The sequence below is a fragment of the Macaca mulatta genome, chromosome 3 (genome assembly GCF_049350105.2).
Source record: "Macaca mulatta isolate MMU2019108-1 chromosome 3, T2T-MMU8v2.0, whole genome shotgun sequence".
NCBI lineage: Eukaryota > Metazoa > Chordata > Mammalia > Primates > Cercopithecidae > Macaca > Macaca mulatta.
Genome location: NC_133408.1, coordinates 41,779,466 through 41,800,627, shown reverse-complemented (window position 1 = coordinate 41,800,627; position 21,162 = coordinate 41,779,466). Strand labels below are relative to the sequence as shown.

Genomic DNA, 21,162 nt, shown 5'->3' with positions numbered 1-21,162 from the left:
TTTCTCCTCACGCTTTGCATCCCTGGCTTGACTCTCCCTCAAGATGTCCTGCTATCTCCACAAGGTGGCCAGCCCAGCCCTGTCTTCCTCACCTTCCAGGCCCAGCTGAGCAGCCCTCCCCGCATCATCTCCAGCTGCTGCCCAGGCTGCACGGAGCAGGTGTCCAGCGCCCATCCAACCACTGTCTAGAGGGCAGAGAGACCTGCTGGGACTGTGACAAAACCTGGCCCTGCCCACATGCCCTGCAGTAATGCACTGAGGAGTGCATGGCAGCACATATGTGCCTCATGTGTCCTGCTGTGATGCACCGAGTGGCACACAGCATTGTTGTGTCAATCATGTGTCTTGATGTGATGCACTGGTTCAGACAATATCACGGAGGCAGTGTTTCTTTAATACTGTCAAATTTGAGGAAACAATCTAACAAAAGCCACTTGATGAACATTCTGTAAAGGTGACATAGATACTTCAAAAGCATCTCTGACATAGAAAGAAAAAAACAAAAAGGGAGCTAGTCCAGATTTTAAAAATAAAAGATATAGTAACTAAAAGCAGTTGTGGTGCTTGGATAAAAACAAACAACAGAAGGTGTAAACGGCATTATTAGACACACTGGGAAAAACTTTATATGGACCTTGTATTAGATAATGGTGTTGTGTGATTTTTACATCTTGTCTGTGTGGGAACCGAAGGGGAATGATTTTGTTCTCAACAGGTGAATGCTCAAGTATTTGGGGGCAAAATATCACAACGACTAACTTTCAAAATGGTTCAGTCAAAAGAATGACATATGTACAATTAAAAGGGGAAAATAAATGTGGCAAAATGCCAATGACAGTTGAATTGTCATGTGGGAACCCACTGGACTATTCTAGAAACATTTCTGTAGCTTTAAAATTATTTAAAACAAATGTTGTGGGGGAAACAGCACACATTTAAGGTAGTAAAAATATTCAGGACACACAAAGAGGGGGTGCAAACAGGTAAAACGGCAGGGTTTCTGGCCTCAGAGAGCTTCCTGAAGCTGTGCACATGCCTGTCAGGAAGGCGGTGGAATGAGCAGAGCTTTGTGGGGCAGGTCATGTCTCTACTCAGTGGAGCAGAGGTTGGCGTGTCTGCAAACAGTGAATTTTAAGCCATTTGTTTAGTCCACATTACAATGAATCCAAATAAGAGTTTGGAAAGCCAGTCACACCAGACTATCTTCACTTTGTTTAACGATAGACACAGGCAGGGATGGCGAACAGACGTCCCAAATGGATTCTCAGCTACATGCTTGGAGACCCAGAGGAGTGAGCATGGGAGACAGCAGCAAGGACCCGGAACAGGTCAGGCTATTCCATCATTTAATTTAAAAGGGGAGGTGGCTCCTGTTCACTCAGGAAAAAGTCAGGGGCAGGGCAAGTGCCAAATGTACCAAGGTGATGCATTCTTCTAATATTGTTCAGAACATGTCTTCACGTCTCATCAAAACAACTTACGAAAGCAGAATATTCATCCTGTATCTAAATTCCATGTCCGTGCACTCAGGACCATGAACAGCTACCTTTACTCTCCAATATGGCCCATCGGCCATATTGTGAATTTGGACCAATATTTGCTGTTGCTCTTTGAAAAGAAGCATTTTCATCATTGCTTTTGATGGAAAACAAATTTAGCTAATCTTCCATTCTGTCCCTGCCTCCAGTAATTCTGGTCTGCTCAAAGTATTCAGCCAGCCAGCAGAGATAGAAAATAAAGGCCAGGCACAGTGGCTCAGGCATGTAATCCCAGCACTTTGGGAGGCTAAGGTGGGTGGATCACTTGAGGTAGAAGTTGAAGAGTGGCCTGACCAACATGGTGAAATGCCCTCTATACTAAAAATACAAAATTAGCTGAGTGTGATGGCACATGCCTGTAATCCCAGCTACTCGGGAGGCTGAGGCAGGAGAATTGCTTGAACCCGGGAGGCAGAGGTCGCAGTGAGCCAAGATCGCACCACTGCACTCTAACCTGGGCAACAAGAGCAAAACTCTGTCTCAAAAAAAAAAAAAAAAAAAAAAGAGAGAGAGAGAGAGAGAGAAAGGAAGAAAAGAAAAAGTATGGGAGCCCATGAGTTGGAGACTGGAGTGAAGTATGATTGTGTCACTGCACACCAGCCTAGGTGATGAAGGGGAGGGGAGGGGGAGAGAAAGGAAAAAAGAGAGAGAGATAAAGAGGAAGAGGAAGAGAGGAAGGAAGGAAGGACAGGAAGAAGGAGAAAAAGGAGAGGAAGGGGAAGAAAGAAGAAAAAAGGGCAAAAAGAAAAGAACAAGCATGCAGGAGAATTTGGAGCAGCTTTGCCATTGAGTTCTTGGGTTCCCCAAGTCACACTACACCGTGGACCATCAGCCAGCAGAAATCCATTCCTGTTACACCTGTGACCCCTGCTAGCAAGATGGTCAATGTGGTGGAATTCCTCAGGAAGGTGAGAACAGAGGACATTTGCCTCTTAAGGGTTAAACTCTAAGTTACTTCAATTGTGAGCAGAGACGTGTAACACTGTTTAAGGAAAAACAACAAATTGTAGCCATATACGATGTGACTGTAACCTGAATGAACATACACTGCAGCCAACCAAGGAAGTGTCCATCAGAAGCAGGATGGGCAACTGGGGAAAGAATACCAAGGGAAGGTGAGGTAGCCCAGCAGCATGGCTGCCCACACACCTGCAGGGAACAGAGCCACCGCTCAAGACAGCAGAGCCTCCCAGGGACACAAGGCCCCGGCCCAGGAGCCTGAGCATCTGCTACTTCAGATGTGGTCTCTTTATTGGAACAAATCAATATAATCCCAGATCTCTGGTCTGCAGCCACTGATCTGGCAGATGATTTTTCTCTGTACCTACTGATATGGGTTGAGTTTTTTTTCTCCTGCAATCTCACGTCCAGAAGCTGTCTTGTCCTCATCTGGCAGGGACAGCAGCAGCCTTGGTGGGAGTGCATCAGGGCTGTGCTACCTCTCCAGTTCATCCATACAACCTAGAGCTCAGGGCTGCCGGCTGCCTTGCCATTCCACAGGATGCCACCATGGCCCATCGCATTAATGATGTGGCCAGGAAACAAGACACCCCACTGTTGTGGTGAAATTATGACCACCTGGGCTGGGATGTAACTCTTGTAAGAATGCACAGGGGTGCTGCTTTGAAGTTTCCGGGGCCTGTGATCTAGGAAGGTATGGATGCACTCTGTGAGGGGGAGGACGGTGTGCTGTGCCCACGTCCACCGGCACTAGAGATGGGCAGGCACTCTGAGTCTCTCTGGAGCTCTGCAAGCAACATCCACCAGACCACACACGCTACTCTGCTCACTTTCCAATTAACCTACAAACTGCCAGTTCCACATGAGGCCTAGAAAGAGCAAAGCCTCCAGAGCAGGTAGATGTAAAAGCTGGTCTCCCTGTCGGGCCACGGTGGCAATTAGATCCCATGATGCATGGCAGAGTCACAGACAGGCCCAGAGCACAGACCCCTAGGGTTCTGGGACAAAACCACACCCTCCTCTGCAGATAATTGCTCTTCTGAGAACCAGCTCTCAGCTTGTCCTCTAGACCCTGATGGACACTGAACATCTATACTTCACCATGGCACAGCTAGTGACAGCTAGCCGGAACGTGAGCGGACCACCAAAGACTGTGTTTTCTGACCTGTCACGTCACCAGGTGAGTCAACTGAGGGAGCATGTCATCATTACATTCAGGCAAGATGTATATATTTATTAGGTATATAGGTGTACACACACACAAGCATGCATGCATATGCACGCATACACACACACACACACCCACACACACAGGTTAGGCTTTGGCATGTTCTGGAGCACAAGATACACAAGCAAGTGGTTCCGATGCTCTTCGAGCCCACAGCTGCATGGACAGCACCCCTCACCACGCACCTATTGGCCCCATGGGGACTTCCCTAGGACCACTCACCCGAATTAAAAGTTGGATTTGATTTCTGCAAAAGATGCTGACAGCTGACACCACTTGAAGGTGAAAGTTGGCAACGTTCTAACCCATTTGAGTGGCCCTAAAGAACAGCGGGGGAGGGGGGCCCACGCTCTCAGTAGGCAGGTGGCACGATGGCTGCCTCATGCATGTTAGCCTTTCTCTCCAGCCACCCAGCCTTGCTCAATGTTCTCATCAACAAAGTGGCCGTGGAGGCAGTGAAGGATGTTGTCAATGGCTTCAACCACATGGACGTCCTCACTCCAAGGCTAGTCTGGCTAAGGTCCACTGCTAAATGTATAAATCTGCTAGTGGGAGACACCAACACAATTCCTAGTATGAAAAACTCAACTGGAAAGAAGAGCCAGCCCCCAAGTACATCGGGCCATGTGTTCTGGGAGGGACAGAGACACCTCTTGGCCACTGCACCTGGCTCACAGAAGCCTCATCTGCTGCACCGGTTGCTTCCAGTACTGCTTCCAGGAGACCCGTCTGACAGCAGAGCTCAGCAGTGAGGCCTGTGACAATCATGATCCCGGCACACACCCCACTACCTCGGGGAGCCTCCCAAGCACCAGGCAGTGCTGGCTGTGACAAGGCCCCCCTTGAGGGCTGCTGGGTTGCCCAAGACGTGTCCTGCACTCCGAGCCATCAGTCAACAAGTGGTATGGGTTCTCCCATGGCCGGAAAACACGGGTGGAGGCACAGGTGGAGTGGGAATGGCTCCTCTCATTACACCCCTGCACCACTAGCAAGGTTTTGGATTCTCCGCTCACAATTCTGGACTCTGCTGGTTTGGGTGTCTTCATTCCTCAGATGCTTCCACAGACGGACACGAGGTGCCCACTGCCCTGCAGGCAGAGGCTGCCACCCAGCCGCACTGGACGCCTTGTGCCAATGAGCCAGAAGAGTTTACTGCTACAGTGAGGGGACTGTTCTCAACTGTCCTGGGGAAATATAGCTCCCACCACAGACTGGGGGGCTGGGAAGAGGGTCTAGAATTTATGGGATTCTCTAGGGAACCTCTTAGTATTCCTAAGTCCAGTGATAAGTCAATGGAAACCTACAGCTACCCAAAAGGAGAAAGATTTCTAATGGGAAAGGCCTTTCAGGAATGAGGTCTGGGTTAACTCAGCAGGTGAAAAACCACCACCCAGAGAGGCAAAGGAAAGGAACATGGAACAGTGGCAGAAAGGAATTTTCAAACACAAACTTCTGCCAGATCATCAGGTTGCAAAAACAGGACATGCAGCAGCTGTGTGTGGTCTCCTCATTGCTTTGGTAAGATACACCGTTATCTATGAGCTAACTCTACCGGTCAGTTCTTTCTTTCCCTCTTCCCATTCCAGCACCACCATGAGCAGGATGGTCAACCCTATGCAAGGTCAACCCCACATGCAAGTGTATCAGAGAAAGGTGTGACCGCACTATAAAAGGACAATCCCAGAGTGGGAATACTGACACATGGGATTTGTGCTTTGTGTCTCCTCTTTTGGGAAGAGGAGGAACCGTCTTCAATTGCACAGGAGAGAGTTGTATCGCATTAGACAGAAGCATCACGCTTCCCCAGAGGTGTTGTTTAAAAGGGGCTGGAGCTGAGCTGGCAGAGGATGAACAGCATGTGCCCAGCTCTGCTGCCACCCATGGCCCCCAGGTCGCCTCAGCTGAAGCAGCCACAGAATGCCAGTCCTTCGATGGCTGCCAGCTGCACCCTGTCACGATGTGGAAGGTGGAAAAAGAGAAGCAGTGATTCACGGAGGGTGGGGTAGGGTGGCCCATGACCAAGCAGACATGAGGTGAGGTTGGCCGCCCAGAGGCTTCCGGAGAGCCCCAGCTTTGCAGCTGCCAACTCAGATAGTGGGGCTCTCAGGCACCCTAGAGAGTTGCAGCGGCTGCAGGAACCCTCGAGTCAGAGACTTGGGTTCGTCAAGCAGGGCCTGTGAATAGCAGCTTCCCTAATCTCCTCTCTCCCAGCTCTCCCAGACCCTGGGATGTGAAACCCCCACGTCTAAAAACAGGGAAGGGCTTCTGCTAGTTTTGCCAAACACTGGCCAGGAGGCCTGCTGTCCAGCACCCAGGCCTGCCCACCTCCCCTTTCAGGAGCTGGTCTCCAGCACTGACCTGGGAAGCTTAAATTTATCGGTCCTCTCCTCAGTCCCAGGGCCTCACCCTCCCTGCCCTGATGGCTGGTCCAGGAGTCAACGTCTCCCGAGGCCTGGCCGGTGAATGCAGGGGAAGGTCCCAGCCACAGCAATCCTTCTCAAGAGTAGGCATGTGGCCAGTAACAACGGAACTACACATTTCTGAGTAACATTTGGGTGAAAGCAGCTCTCCCTTCTTCCCCTGGACAGTGAGTTATGGAGAGATGGAACCAAAAACTACAGCAGCCATTTGGTTGCCACAAAGGAAGCCAGAATGAGACTCACATTGACCACTCAGAAAGGGTAAATCAGAACACTGCAGAGAAACAGAACCTGGACCCTGGTCAAGCAGACCCTCAACTCCACCCTACCTTTGGGTTTTCAATTTGCACGCTGTTAAAATCTGTAAAAATTGGCCAGGCGCGGTGGCTAAAGCCTGTAATCCCAGCACTTTGGGAGGCCGAGGCGGGCGGATCACGAGGTCAGGAGATCGAGACCATCCTGGCTAACACGGTGAAACCCCGTTTCTACTAAAAATACAAAAAGAAATTAGCCGGGCGTGGTGGCGGGCGCCTGTAGTCCCAGCTACTCCGGAGGCTGAGGCAGGAGAATGGCGTGAACCCGGGAGGCGGAGCTTGCAGTGAGCCGAGATCGCGCCACTGCACTCCAGTCTGGGCGACAGAGCGAGACTCCGTCTCAAAAAAAAAAAAAAAATCTGTTAAAATTAAAGGCATCCTGACTTATAGGTTTTCATGAGTACTTTACTTGTGGATTTCTTGGCTAAATGTATTAACATTTGTTTCTTCTCACTGAAAGTCCAAATTTTCAACAAAGCTGTATGTGTAAGATTGATAGTTTCATTCCACTTGTTCTTTTTGTAACTGGTGTAAGCCACCAGGTTCTCAGTGTACTGCAAGATCAACTTTACAAACCTGTAAAAAAAAATTAATTTCTTTATTCATTCCATTATAAAATGAAACAATGAATTAAATGTCTTCTCTTCATTCTTGGAATTATTCCTAAACTGCACTTAATTTATGTCTGAGGATTCAAGAAAAATAAATCCATATAAAACAAAAATAAGGGAATACAAATTAGAGGAAAGAGAAAAATGCTGAAATGTAAATGCTACTGGACACTTGGACAGGCTCCAACGCAAGCACCTTTTCAGACATTCTTCTCCAACCCGGACATGACGGCCATCAATCCAGGAAGGAACTTAAGGGTCATCTGCACCAAACTGACACATAACACATAATAAACACACAACACAAGATAAACGCACAATACACAGTCATGCCTTGGATACCAAAATCCAAGCATACTCAAGTCCAGCGTGAAAAATCGGCACCCTGAACATGCAGGTTTCACAATCAGATTTTTGTGTTTTGTTTTTTTCCCCACATTGATGTTTGCAACCAAGGCCACTGCAATTTCAATCTGTGTTTGCATGGGACGCAGAGCCTGCTGATACAGAGGACCAACTGTACTTACTGAAAAAGCTCCCTGGACAAGTGGACCTGTGCAGTGCAAACCTGCATTGTTCAGGGGTCAGCTGCAATGACAAGCAGGCCTTTTAACCTGCGTTGTTCCGGGGTCAGCTACAATGACAAGCAGGCCTTTTAACCTGCATTGTTCAGGGGTCAGCCACAATGACAAGCAGGCCTTTTAACCTGCGTTGTTCAGGGGTCAGCCGCAATGACAAGCGGACCTTTTAACCTGCGTTGTTCAGGGGTCAGCCACAATGATAAGCAGGCCTTTTAACCTGCGTTGTTCAGGGGTCAGCTACAATGACAAGCAGGCCTTTTAACCTGCGTTGTTCAGGGGTCAGCTGCAATGACAAGCAGGCCTTTTAGCCCCATCAGGAGCCTCTTGGGCAGCGTGCCCTCCCCCTCCTCACACATCCAGCTTCCATCCCCCATGATGGAGGGGCCGGCTCAGAGGAGACACGTGCCACTGAGACAGCTGTTGCTGTTAAAGAGATTTTACTTAAGATATTTGTCAAAATGTTAACAGCGGGGTCACTCTGACGGATGACAATAAATGTCATCTTTACTTTTTCCACGTTTGCCAGGTAGTTTTCACCAACACTTTATCTTGAAAATATTCAAACTTAAAGAGAATCTGAAAGGATAAAATAATGAAAAGCCACAGAACACTTTGTCTAGAGGAGGGTTCTCTACTGGGGTGATTTTGTCCCCGAGGGGATATCTGGCAATGTCTAGGGCACTTTTGACTGTCATACGGAGGGTAGGGGTGCCATTGGTATGTTGTGGGTAGAGGCAGGGCTGCTACTGAGCGTCCTACAATGAGCAGGGCAGTCCCGCACCAGCCCCATAATGCCAGCAGTGCCAAGCATGGGGCACACTGAGCTGGAGTCCTCAGTTGCTAACAGTCTGCACGTTTGCTCCCCTCACTCTCAGCAGGAGTCTATGCTTCTTTCCACAAAACACCCCAGTTGTATTTTCACGTTCATTTAAATGTGTACTGAGGTGCCTGGCACCTGCAAAGCATTGGCTTAAAACCAACAAGATATCCAGAACTTCCTGGCAGCCAAGGGAGGCTGGAGCTGGAGCTGCACTGAAGCCCAGATGACAGCTTGTGTCACCACTGCCCGGAAGCCTCCCTGGTTTGGAATCTCTGGATGTAAAGTGGGTCACACAAGTGTCACACTACTTCAGACTCCCAGATTGGGATGGCCTTAAACGCGGACTTCCCGAATTTGAAACTATTAGTACATACGCAGATTTGGTTTTTGGCTGGGCACAGTGGCTTTTACACCTCTAATCCCAGCACTTTGGGAGGCCAAGGTGGGATGATCGCTGAAGGGCAACATAGTGAGACCTCATCTCTACAAAATCATTTAAAAATTAGCCAGGTAGGCCGGGCACGGTGGCTCAAGCCTGTAATCCCAGCACTTTGGGAGGCCGAGATGGGCGGATCACGAGGTCAGGAGATCAAGACCATCCTGGTTACCAGGGTGAAACCCCATCTCTACTAAAAATACAAAAAAATTACCGGGCGTGGTGGTGGGCTTCTGTAGTCCCAGCTACTCAGGAGGCTGCGGCAGGAGAATGGCGTAAATCCGGGAGTTGGAGCTTGCAGTGAGCTGAGATCCGGCCACTGCACTCCAGCCTGGGCGACAGAGCCAGACTCCGTCTCAAAAAAAAAAAAAAAAAAAAAAAAAAAAAAAAAAAAAAAAATTATCCAGGTATGGTGGCATGGCTGTGGTCCCAGCTACTCAGGGGGCTGAGGTGGGGGGATCACCTGAGCCTGGGATGTCGATGCTGCAGTGAGCCGTGATTATGCCACTGCACTCCAGCTTGGGCAACAGAATAAGACTCTGTCTCCGAAAAACAAACAAACAAACAAACAAACAAAACTTGGTTTTGAGACCTTTGGATGTGGGAGTTCTTCTTGCAGGCCAGATGTCAGACTCTTGCCTGAGACGGCGGTAGGGACACCAAGGAGATGGTGGAATCTCACTCCCACAGGCTCACCCCCAATCTGGCCCACGATGCAATGTGACTACAGAGAAGTGGGACATACTTACTTTAGGTACTGATGACACGCATGCGCATTCTTCCCACAAACAGCATGAATGTTGACCAACTCCAGCGTAATGAGTAACAGGATCAGGCTGAGCACAGGGGACAGTAGTCTGATACTAAAAACAGATGAAAGTAAATTCAAATGTGAGGAACGTTGATATTTTCCACCTTTATCAGGAAAAAGATGCTTCACCTAATCAACATCCTTAAGTTCCAACTTCTCAAAAAATAATTTTCCTAATCCTCAGAGCCCAGTGCCTGCTTCCAGCACCCAGGCCCGTGGCTGGTGGGAGCGCCCAGTATAGCCCTTGCTCCCGGCCCATCCTGCACATCCACATTCCTTGCTCTCAGTCATCATCTGAGGTGTCCGGTCTATGTCAGGGCTGCCAGGGGCTCTGCATGCTCACGGGGCACCAGGCAGGCCCAGTCTGCGCCCAGCAGCCCCCCTGCTCCCTGCCCTCTGACATCTAGGGAGGAACTCTCACCAGAGGAAAACAAATGGCCTCAATATGAAAGCGGGTTCAATGCCACCAGATTAAAGAAATCTCAACTAAATTAAGATCTTATTTTTCCCATGAAACTAGTTGAGACATTTAAAAATATTCTGGTTTTGGAGAGTGGTAATAAGAGAATGACCTTGCCTTATAAACTGCTGGTAAGAGTGTAAATTGAGTAGCACCTTTCTGGAGGGGAATCCAGCGATATCTATTTAAAGCTTTAAAAACACAGATACCACTCAACCCAAAAGTTCTAGAAACGTATCCAAAATGGTCATTTTTAAAGGCTGTAGCACATTCTAAAATATACACTGTAAGTGAAGAAACCATAATGCTGTTAATCTGCTATTAACTTAATCTGTTGTTATATTTTAAATCCAAATCAAGTTAATCTGCTGTTATACTTTAAATCCAAATATTCATTTAGGTAGATAGAACCCACATTTCCGTATGCCCAAATTACAGACACTATTTAAAATAGTATGTACTATAACTTTCTATGAAAATCAGCATGGGGAGTCCTCACAGTCCTCAGATAATATCATTTCATTCAACACTGTTTCGTCACAGCATCAGTGAGAAAAGAAATCGATATCCCGCGAGGGCCACGGTCTGTGTGGAGAAGCAGGTTCTGCATGGGGTTTCTCCCGTCCCCCAGTTTCCTCCCACATCCCAGAGCTGTGCACATTAGGTGAACTGGCGCATCTCCATGGTCCCAGAGTGATCGTGGGTGTGTGACTGGCCCTGCGACGGAACCGCGTCCTGTCCAGGGTGGGTCCTGCCTTGCACCCGGAGCTGCCGGGATAGGCTCCAGCCACCCACAACTCTGAACTGGAATAAGCAGGTTGGAAAATGAATGAATGAATGAATGAATACAAATTATAAGAACTTGTAAAGTCTACCAACATCATACAAGTGCTCGACAGTGCGTGCCACGTACGAAAGTGCTCAGTGACCCACACGTTTGTTCCTGTTGGTGCTGGAGCTGTGGGTGGGGGGAAAGGGGCGGGCCTGGGGAGGTCTCGCTCTGCAAACATTTATTGCCTCACTTAACCACCACTGGACTGCCGGACTGCCGTCACTCACTGCCTCACCAAACACTGAGTAGTTCTCACTTGTTTTTATTCATCTTTCTTAAATGTCCATAGAGCTCATATGTACCTCAATGTTTAGCATTGTAAGTGTTTTGAGTCTTTCTTTAGAAGTTTGGTAATATTTTTATGACCAGAAACACGCTGTGGGAACTTAACTTTTGTTTCCATCGTGCAAGAAAAATAAATCTCAGGACCCCAAACTCACTAAGCTAAAGGGAAAAGTCAAGCTGGGAACTACCTCAGGCGAACCTGCCTCCCATTTTATTCCTAAATAAGGTGGCTACAAAGAGAAAAAAGCTACATACAGACCTCCCTCACAGTTTGTCCACAAGGAAATTCCTCGTGGGCCTCAAGATCTCTACCCGGAAAGACTTCTGCTCAATTTCACCCTGGCAATGTGGTTGCCAGCTGATCTTCCCAGGGGTGGGACAGGGCGTCATCCCTCAGCTCACCTGAGACAAATACCTATGTGATTGCTTCCTCTGCCCTGTGTAAAATGCAGCTTCACTGAGCCACACTAAGGTGTAAATGACTATTCCTCTACCCTCAACTCACAAGTCAATTGTGTATTCACCGAAAGGCTCATCAAAGACTCAAAACAATGCAATCCTTTGTCTCTTGTCCACCTAGAACCTGGAAGGCCCCCACCTTTGTGTTTTCTCACCTTTCCAGATGGAACCAATGTACACCTTACACCTACTGACTGATGTCTTATGTCTCCTTAAAATGTATAAAAGCAAGCTGCGCCCCAACTACCTGGGGCAGATGCCGTCAGGACCTCCTGAGGCTGTCACAGCACGTCCTTAACCCTGGGAAAGTAAACTTTCTAAACGGATTGAGACCTGTCTCAAGTACTTTGGGTTCACACTATCAATTGTGAACTCCAAGTGTATCAACACCTGTTGATGGGGTTCAGTGAGGGGCCTACTGTGTGTGTCTGAAAGTGGGGACTAGAACTGCATCTGTGACAACTTCCTGCCCCACAGTGCCCCTCCAAAACAGGAAAGTGAGCACGCACCTACTCCACATACGCAGGTAGTTCTGCCGCTGGCGAGACCGCAGCGTCCTCTCCACCCACTGCCTGTGTCTCAGTTCCGACTCAACGGTGACCTGGTCAGACACGCGGTGGCACTGCTTGCCGATGCTTCGGAGCACAACCAGCACTTCCAGCACAATCCTGGGGCAGAACAGGGTAGGAACGGGTGTGCTGCAGAGCTCACGGAGCAGCTGGGGCCACCCGCAAACAGAGCCAGACTTGGAGCAGGCATCATGATCCTCATCTGTACCTCACTCTCCTTCTGCACCTGCAAGACTGCGGCTTTCTGGGAGCCAGGGCTAGCTGTGTATCACTGGTGGGTCTGCAGGGACAACCGTGACATGTGGCAAGTGTTAACTAAATACACTGAATTGTGGCAAACAGAATGTGACATTCACAGCCTCGTCAGATGTGCCAAGCTTGCACAGAGATAGTCAAAACTGATCTCGTAATTCCTCTTGGAGCAATAACAGTGGGATTCTAAGACTACTACCAAGTTTATAAAATTGAAAACATAGAAAATGTCTAAGTTTGCTATGCTAATCTGCAGAATCAATGTTTCAACAGTTGTCAGGATATCCTGGAACTTACGTCTCAGTAGGAAGACGATCCAAGTCCTTTAAAACACAATGATTCTCAGGCATATGTGGTGATACAGATCATTTGTCATTTTTGTAATTAAAGAGTGGCAGGCATTTGTTCCAGAATTATCTTCTAATCTGAAAAATAGAAAATATTTAAAGATACGTGACAATTAAAATGCCCACATTAGTGCCTACGCACAATAATGTTTAATGGTTCACTGAGCAGCAACCTGACTGTGAATCTTAGTTTCCCCAAATATAAAATGTAAAAAGCCACCATCACGAGACAGTGGAGAAAGAAACGATGCCCTATGCCAAAAGCAAAGTCCAATGATGACGAGACGATGAACCACCTGCGTATTCCTCCTGCTGAACAAGTATGTCTGCTGTTGTCTATGATTCCAGAACGTATGCCTCCATCCCCACTTCTCTCCTAAGCTTCAGACCCATCTTTCTTCCTATCTACTCAGTAGTTCTCATGGACGCCATTGTCTACCCACAAAACCTGCCTCTCGTTCCATATTCAGTCTCCACCAGGACCCCAGGCCAGCTGGAAGATCGCATTCAGCATCACTTGCAGGTCCTCACAGCCCCCAAGGCCCAGAAATTCCTCCTTCCCCTTTTATCTTCCAACAGCCTCGCTAAAGAAGAAATGCTGCTGAAACTTACAGTACCAGATAAGCTTGAGGTCAGCCAGGCCCCAGGATGCCACGTACCTGACTGCTTCCCAAGTGAGTTCTTCGGGGAAAGGCAGCAGAGCCTAAACCCTGATACTCTCCTCACAGCTCAGCACCTGGCATGAAATGTTTTATTGCTTTTGTAGATTTCACGGTAACTTCCTAGAAAATCTGTTTTAGATTGTTATGGATGTTACATCACTCTCTAGAAAATACGTATCTATAAAATTATTACAAATTCTAAACATTTTAAAACCAGAGGGTGGGTGTCAGTTCTTCAGTACATTCACATGGGGGAAGTCTGGGGAGACTACCAGGGGATTGGTAGGGAGTGAACGTCTGGGGTGGCTATGACCATGTCCACAGGTTCTTTTGACATCTGCCATTGAGAGGGAGGACCCCAGCAAATCTGCACGAGCTCTGGCGACAGGCCTGGAACAAACAGAACACAGCAGGTGTGAAGATGCTGCACCATTCTTATGCGCCATTGACATGGTTATCCAAAGCCATGTCAGAGGTGCACGTGCCTCTCCAGTTCAGGCCGTGCTTGGGGTGCAGCCACTGTCACCTTGGGACTGTCCCTGCAGTACCCCCATGAGGCCTCCGGCCAACTTCCAGTCTTCTTAGATGGGACACCCACAAAGCCCTGGGGGACCGCAGCTGTCCACCCCCAGGCCAGGCCACAAGACAGATCCCTCGGCAGATGCTCCCTATTTCTAACCCACTAGCATATGAGCAAGTCAAATGGTGGCTGCTGGCACCACGGAGTGTGAGTGATCTCAACAGCAGGAATAACCGAATCCCAGGATGCAAAGCTGCCTGAATACGTGTGAGATGCCAGAAGGGGGACAGGAAATGGTAAGGACCCAAATAGCCACCGTGGGGCACGGGAGAGGATGGTCTGGAGCCTCAGCAGCTCTGGTTGGAAGACAAAGGCTGCCTTCTTGAAGCTCCTCTTCCTTCCTAAATCTTCCCTCCTCCCTACCTGTCCACCTCTACCTTCCTAAGGGCTTGCGCTTGGAAAGCATGGCAATCCCCACTGGTAAAGCTGGTCTGCAGCGCCAACGGGGAATGGCATCCGACCAGTGCAGCCCGATGCTCTGCCTCCAAGCCACACCTCCAGGAGGCTGTTTTCCCAACTTCACTGCTGACAACCCTCTTCTGACAGTGTTTTCCTGAAGGCATTCGCAAGGAGGCCTCCGACTTCTCAAGGCACCGTTTCTTTAAAGTGTCTTTGCAAATCTCTTCTGGCCCGCTGTGTGTTGATTTTACAGCTTCCTTTTAGAGGTGGTCTCATTTATGAATGTTCACCTGCACAGCTGTCACGATGCTTATATTCTTGGGGACTGTCTCTTTCATCCCCTTGCACTATCCTTGTATCCTCCCGTATGTAGAATAAAGCACCCTCGCTGATTGCCAGATTGGAACTTCCTGGCAGAAATGCTTAAGTTGTTTGTTTCAGTAAGTTAACAAAAGCTAGTCCGTGCAGGAGAAGAAAAACTGACGTTACTCACCACTGACAAATAAAAACTGCTCCTAGCTCTGCGTTACTGCCGACAGCAATAAAAGCCTGCCAGGGGATTCAGCAAAAACACTTCCCAGCACTCATCCATTTAACACTAAAAACCTCAGTGCTGTCAGCGGTGCATTACTTTCAACTGCTAGACATGGAACTTGAGGCCCAGAAGACTGAGCAATCAGGCCAGGGCCACAGCAAACACTACGCTGGCTAGAAAGCTGGATCTGCCCAACTCAAAGTCTGACTCAGCAGGCAAACTGCACCCTTCTAGCATCTATGCAAAAGACGGGTGGTTTCAGTGATGTACACACCCCTCCCAGCACCCTGCGTTCCGCATACCTGTTTTTTAGGGTGAAAAACCGGATGGCAGCGAGAACTATAGCCTTCTGCAAGACTAATCAACAATTCTACTGCTGCTTTTTCCTAGTTTAGGGAAAACAGTGGTTACTATCATATTTGGGTAGGCTTTTTGTTTTCTTCTATTGAACTGTAGGCCAATTAGAGTCCCCATTTCTCATTATCTTTCTTCAAATAATTCTATGCAGCTAGAAAAGCAAATGCTGCATTAAAATAGGTTTGACATGGCAGGCAAATCACAACCAATAAAATGATTTTAAATGGAGGCCATTAACAATAATAGATCACAAACGCCACACCCACCCTCTGTGCACAAAACTGGAGATGAATAAGAAAAAAAAGATTCCAAACAATTGGAAATTTAGGAAATAGTTACTTAAACACTAAAAAACAATACAACCAAAAAAAAATCACATAATCATTTAATTGCTAAGCACATACATATTTTTAAAAGCATAAAAATTACATTATTTGAAGCTGATATAACCACATAACTTAAAAATCCAAGTCAGTCAACTGAAACCTATGAGAAACAAAGTCAGTGAATTGATAGTTGACAAATTAAAAAATCTGTAACTACCTACAATTCTTTTCTTTCTTCTTCTTCTTTTTTTTTTTTTTTTTTTTTTTTTTGAGACAGAGTCTTACTCTTTTTGCCCAGGCTGGAGTGCACTGGTGCGATCTCGGCTCACTGCAACCTCTGCCTCCCAGGTTCAAGTGATTCTCCAGCCTCAGTCTCCTGAGTAGCTGGGATTACAGGCACCCACCACCACGCCTGGCTAATTTTTTTTGTATTTTTATTAGAGATGGGGTTTCTCTCTAATAAAAATGCTGGTCTCGAACTCCTGACCTCAGTTGAACCACCTGCCTCGGCCTCCCAAAGTGCTGGGATTACAGGTGTTAGCCACTGCACCCGGCCCACTACCTACAATTGTTAAAAGCACAAAACAAACAACTCAAGTAGCTAGAAGTTAACTACGGAAGAAATGTTCTGGCCTTCCCTTCACTCAGATGTGTGAGAGCCTGGAGTGCACCAGGGAGTGTGCTGGGCGGAACACAGGAGGCACACACATGTGCCTGCATGGGTGATGTCCCCGCAGGGCAGACCCACACACAGCATATGTGTGCCATTGCAGAGCAGTGTATGTATCCCACCGCGGAGCAGCATACATATCCCACTGCAGAGCGGCGTACATATCCCACTGCAGAGCAGCGTATGTGTGCCACTGCAGAGCACCTGGCTTCTGTTCCAAGATGTGAACCCACCCGAGGGCTTCTGAGGAGAGGATGACATGTTGGGAAAGGATCAGTCTGGCTGCTGTGTTATGACAAGGGGAAGGGCTCGCAGAAGTCGGTGGGCAGACCAGTCAGTGCCAGTGACATTCCGGGGAGGGACCAAGGCGTTGTGACCGGGTGGTGGCACAGGAGGGACAGGGAGAAGCAGATGTGGAACATATTTCTTTTTTTTCTTTTTCTTTTTTTGAGACGGAGTCTTGCTCTGTCGTTCAGGCTGGAGGGCAGTGGCACAATCTTGGCTCACTATAACATCTGCCTTCCGTGTTCAAGCTATTCTCAGGACTACAGGTGCCCACCACCACGCCCGGCTAATTTTTGTATTTTTATTAGAGACAGGGTTTCACCATGTTGGCCAGGCTGGTCTAGAACTTCTGACCTCGGGTGATCCTCCCGCCTTGACCTCCCAAAGTGCTGGGATTACAGGCGTGAGCCACCGTGCCCGGACTGTGGAACATAGTTCTAAGACCTGTTCCAAGGACGGAGTATGAAGAGAGGAGAGGAATCTGAGGCTTCCAGCCTGGGCAGCCACCTGGGAGGCTGGAGGTGCCACGTAGACTGAAGGACTTGAAGAATGAAGATGGGGAGACACTGTGTCCCTGAATAAGCTTCAATATTGTGAAAAATGTCAATTATCCCTAACTCAATCCATGAGGTGTTCTTATTTGTTTTTTGGGTTTTATGTTTGTCCAAGTTTACACAGAATAATAACTATTAATTTTTTTTAAAGTAAAGCTAGACTCTGTACCTTACTCTCAAGATGAAATAAATTCCAGTTGGATCAAAGGACGTAAATGGAAAATAAAGAAAAAATAGGTAGGGCGCGGTGGCTCATGCCTGTAATCCCAGCACTTTGGGAGGCTGAGGTGGGTGGATCACAAGGTCAGGAGTTCAAGACCAGTCTGGCCAACGTGATGAAACCCCGCCTTCATTAAAAATACAAAAAAACTAGCTGGCCGTGGTGGTGGGCACCTGTAATCCCAGCTACTCAGGAGGCTGAGGCAGAGAACTGCTCAAACCCGGGAGGCAGAGGTCGCAGGGAGCTGAGATCGCGCCACTGCACTCCAGCCTGGGCGACAGAGCGAGACTTTGTCTCAAAAAAAAAAAAAAAAAAAAGAAAGAAAGAAAGAAAGAAAGAAAGAAAGAAAGAAAGAAAGAAAGAAAGAAAGAAAAAATAGAAGTACCAGAGAAAATGTATACATATATTTTTAATTTTGAAAAGTGAAGATTCTTTTCAGAATGACTCCAAATGTGAAGCCAAAGAAAAAAAATCAAAACCTATGAACAAATAACAAAGCAATATGTACACAAATAAGGCTAATGAACCAGTGGGAAAAATAAAACTGAAATAAACGGAGAAAATACATTAATAGGCAGTTAATGAAATAATTATAAACACCTAGTAAATATTTCAAAAATGAAAATAAAAACATAGTCTTGGCTGGATATGATGGCTCGCGCCTGCGGTCCCAGCTACTCGAGAGGCTGAGGTAAGAGGATGGCTTGAGCCCAGGAGGTCGAGGCTGCCATGAGCCATGACTGCACCACTGCACTCCAGCCTGGGTGACAGAGCGAGACCCTGTCTCACAAAAAAGAAATAAATAAATAAAATAAAAGAATTTTTAAAACCTTTATTGATATCTTTTGTCTTAGAACTTTACTTTTTAAGAGTATTTACATAAGTGCCCAAATGAACAAAGATGTTCATTTCAGCATAATAATTAGGAATTTTCTACATCAGGAACATTACAACTCATCCATCAATAAAGGACTGCTTAGGAAAAAAAATAACATTGATAAAATGGAATATCAAACAGCTGACAAAAAGAATAAGGCAGAACAAAGATGCCAAAAACACACTGTTAATGAAAAATGCTAGCTATAAAACACAACGGACCTTCCTACGAACTCACTTTGGTACACTCATAGCAAAAATGTGGTAGCAACACTACCTAATTATTAACAGTAGTTATTTCTGGGAGACGGAATTCCTGAGGGTTGTTACTTTTCACATTAATTTTTCTATTTCTAGTAATTTTGTTTGAACATTTAAACAATTTTTAAAATAATTGTCACATGCATAATCTGAAAAAAAGATTAAAATGTCAAGAACAAGTGTTCTAACCTAAATTATTTACTTTGAAATAATAAAAGAATTGGTTTATTGATGATGCAAATATCCTACCCCATCGATGTAGCAAACATCTGTGAAAATTTCCTAATATTTGGTTAATCCTGTTTTATAATTTGCTCTTTCATTTTTCAATACTCAGCTGCTGTTACATACAAAAACAAATGTTTTTAAGAAACAAGTTATTATTTTAGCTGAGATTAATATTGATTGATCTGTGATAGAGAATATAAACTTATGTGTAATCCAATCACTTTTTTTCTGATGGAGGATACTGTAACTCAGATATACTAAAAGATGATTAATAGTTAATTGCATTTGAAAAATAAACTATATTCTTTCATAGCTGAATGAATTAATCTAATGAATGATTTTCTTCCCTATAAATTACCTTAAAAACTGATAGTAGACCTTCATCAACGAATCTGAGTAACAGTACAACAGAAAATGCAAGCAACTGATCAGTTGTTTCTTTTGAAAATTCGTGTAAGTTGATCTCCCTGTAGCTTAAATGATCTCTTATGCGGGGACCCTCCTAATGGTTCAGGAAATTCCGAGAAATTCCTTTCAGAAATTAAACAGAGAAAATATTTTATTAGTATCCACAGCAGAGAGCCATGCCTGGTGTTGCTAACAGAAGGAAAGAGTGAATCCATCAAGTCCTCTGAAGCCCTGGGTGGGACCCTGCTGGGGACAGCTGTTCTCCTACACCCACGGGACAGAAAAGGGAGCTGGAGAGACTGTGGGGAAGGCAGAGCTGCCCAGGTGGTACTGCAGTCTCATCAAATTCCAGTCTTTCTTGTTTTCACAAGGGGTGCCTCACAATATCGCAGTTGGTTGTACATCCCTTGCAGTACAAAGAATAATATTATCTTCTCTTCCTTTAGCTCTTAGAACAATATCACGTGGCGGGGAGGACACCCCCTGCACTATTGGGAGTAATATCATTCTCTATTATTCTGGATAGTAGGAAAAAGACCACAGGTGGGATGGACAACCCCTGTGATATTGAGAGTAATATCCTCTCTCAACGTGGATATTAGAAAACATATCACAGGGGGCGTGTACACTTCTTCGATATTGGTAGCGATATCATCCTCTCCTCCCTGGGTATAAGAAACAATGTGACAGGCGGGGTGGACACCCCCCGCAACTTGGGGTGTAATATCCCTCCCTGGATATTAGGATTCACGGTGGACACACAGCATGTTTACGATTTTGTGAGTAATATCATCTCCCCCTCTAGACACTACGAACAGTATCAAAGACGGGTGTACACCCTCTGCAATATAGGGAGGAATATCATCCTCTCCCACCCTGGATATTAGGCACAATATCAAAGGAGTGTTTATAACCCCTGCAATATTGGGAGTAATATCACTCTCTCCCAGGTGGAAATTAGGAACAGTATCACCGGGGGTGTGTACACCCTCTGCGATATTGAAAGTCATATCATCTTCTTCCCACCTGGATCATGGGAACAACATCACTGGGGGGTGGACACTTTCTGCGATATTGGGAGTAACATCATCTTCTGTGCCTTGGAATATTAAGGACAATATCACAGGGGGGCGTGTACATCTTCTGCAGTATTGGAATAATATTATCCTCTCTTCCCCTGAATATTAGGAAAGATATCACAGAGTGGGTGTTCACCTCCTGCGATATGGGGATTAATACCGTCTTCTCCCCTTCCGGATATCAGGAGGAGTATCACACGGGGGTGTACAGTGTCTGTGATACTGGGAGTAATATCAACCTCTCGGCCTTGGAATATTAAGAAGAATATCACAGGGTGGATGTCCACACCTGCCATATTGGGAGTAATATCAGCCTCTCCTCTCCATGGATATTAGGAACAATATCCCAGGCTGGGTGTACGCCTCCTGCTCTATGGGGAGTCATATCATCCTCTCCCTTCCAGGATATTAATAACAATATCACAGGACGGGTGAACACAGCCTGCGATATTGGAATTATCATCCTCTCCCTCTCCGGATACCAGGGACAATATCGCAGAAGAGCTGTACTCTCTCTGCGATATTGGGAGTAATATCACACGCTTCTTCCGTGAATGTTAGGAGCAGTATCACCGGGTGACTGTCCATTCGTTGCTATGTTGGGAGGCATGTCGTACGCTACCCCCCTGGATGTTAGGATCAGAGTCACAGGGTGAGGGTACACCTACTGCGATATTAAAACTAAAATCGTGCTCTCCGTCCCTGGATATTAGGAACAACATCACAGGTAGGTGTACACCCCCTGCGGTATTAGGAGTAATAATGTGATTAATTATTAAACATCAATGATCGATTTTAA

General features: G+C 46.7%; 1 pseudogene; it reads right to left on the bottom strand.

The window, feature by feature from the left end:
• Positions 1 to 6,828: 6,828 nt before the first annotated feature.
• On the bottom strand, positions 6,829 to 20,951 carry LOC114675942 (endoplasmic reticulum membrane-associated RNA degradation protein-like; annotated as a pseudogene).
• Positions 20,952 to 21,162: the final 211 nt, after the last annotated feature.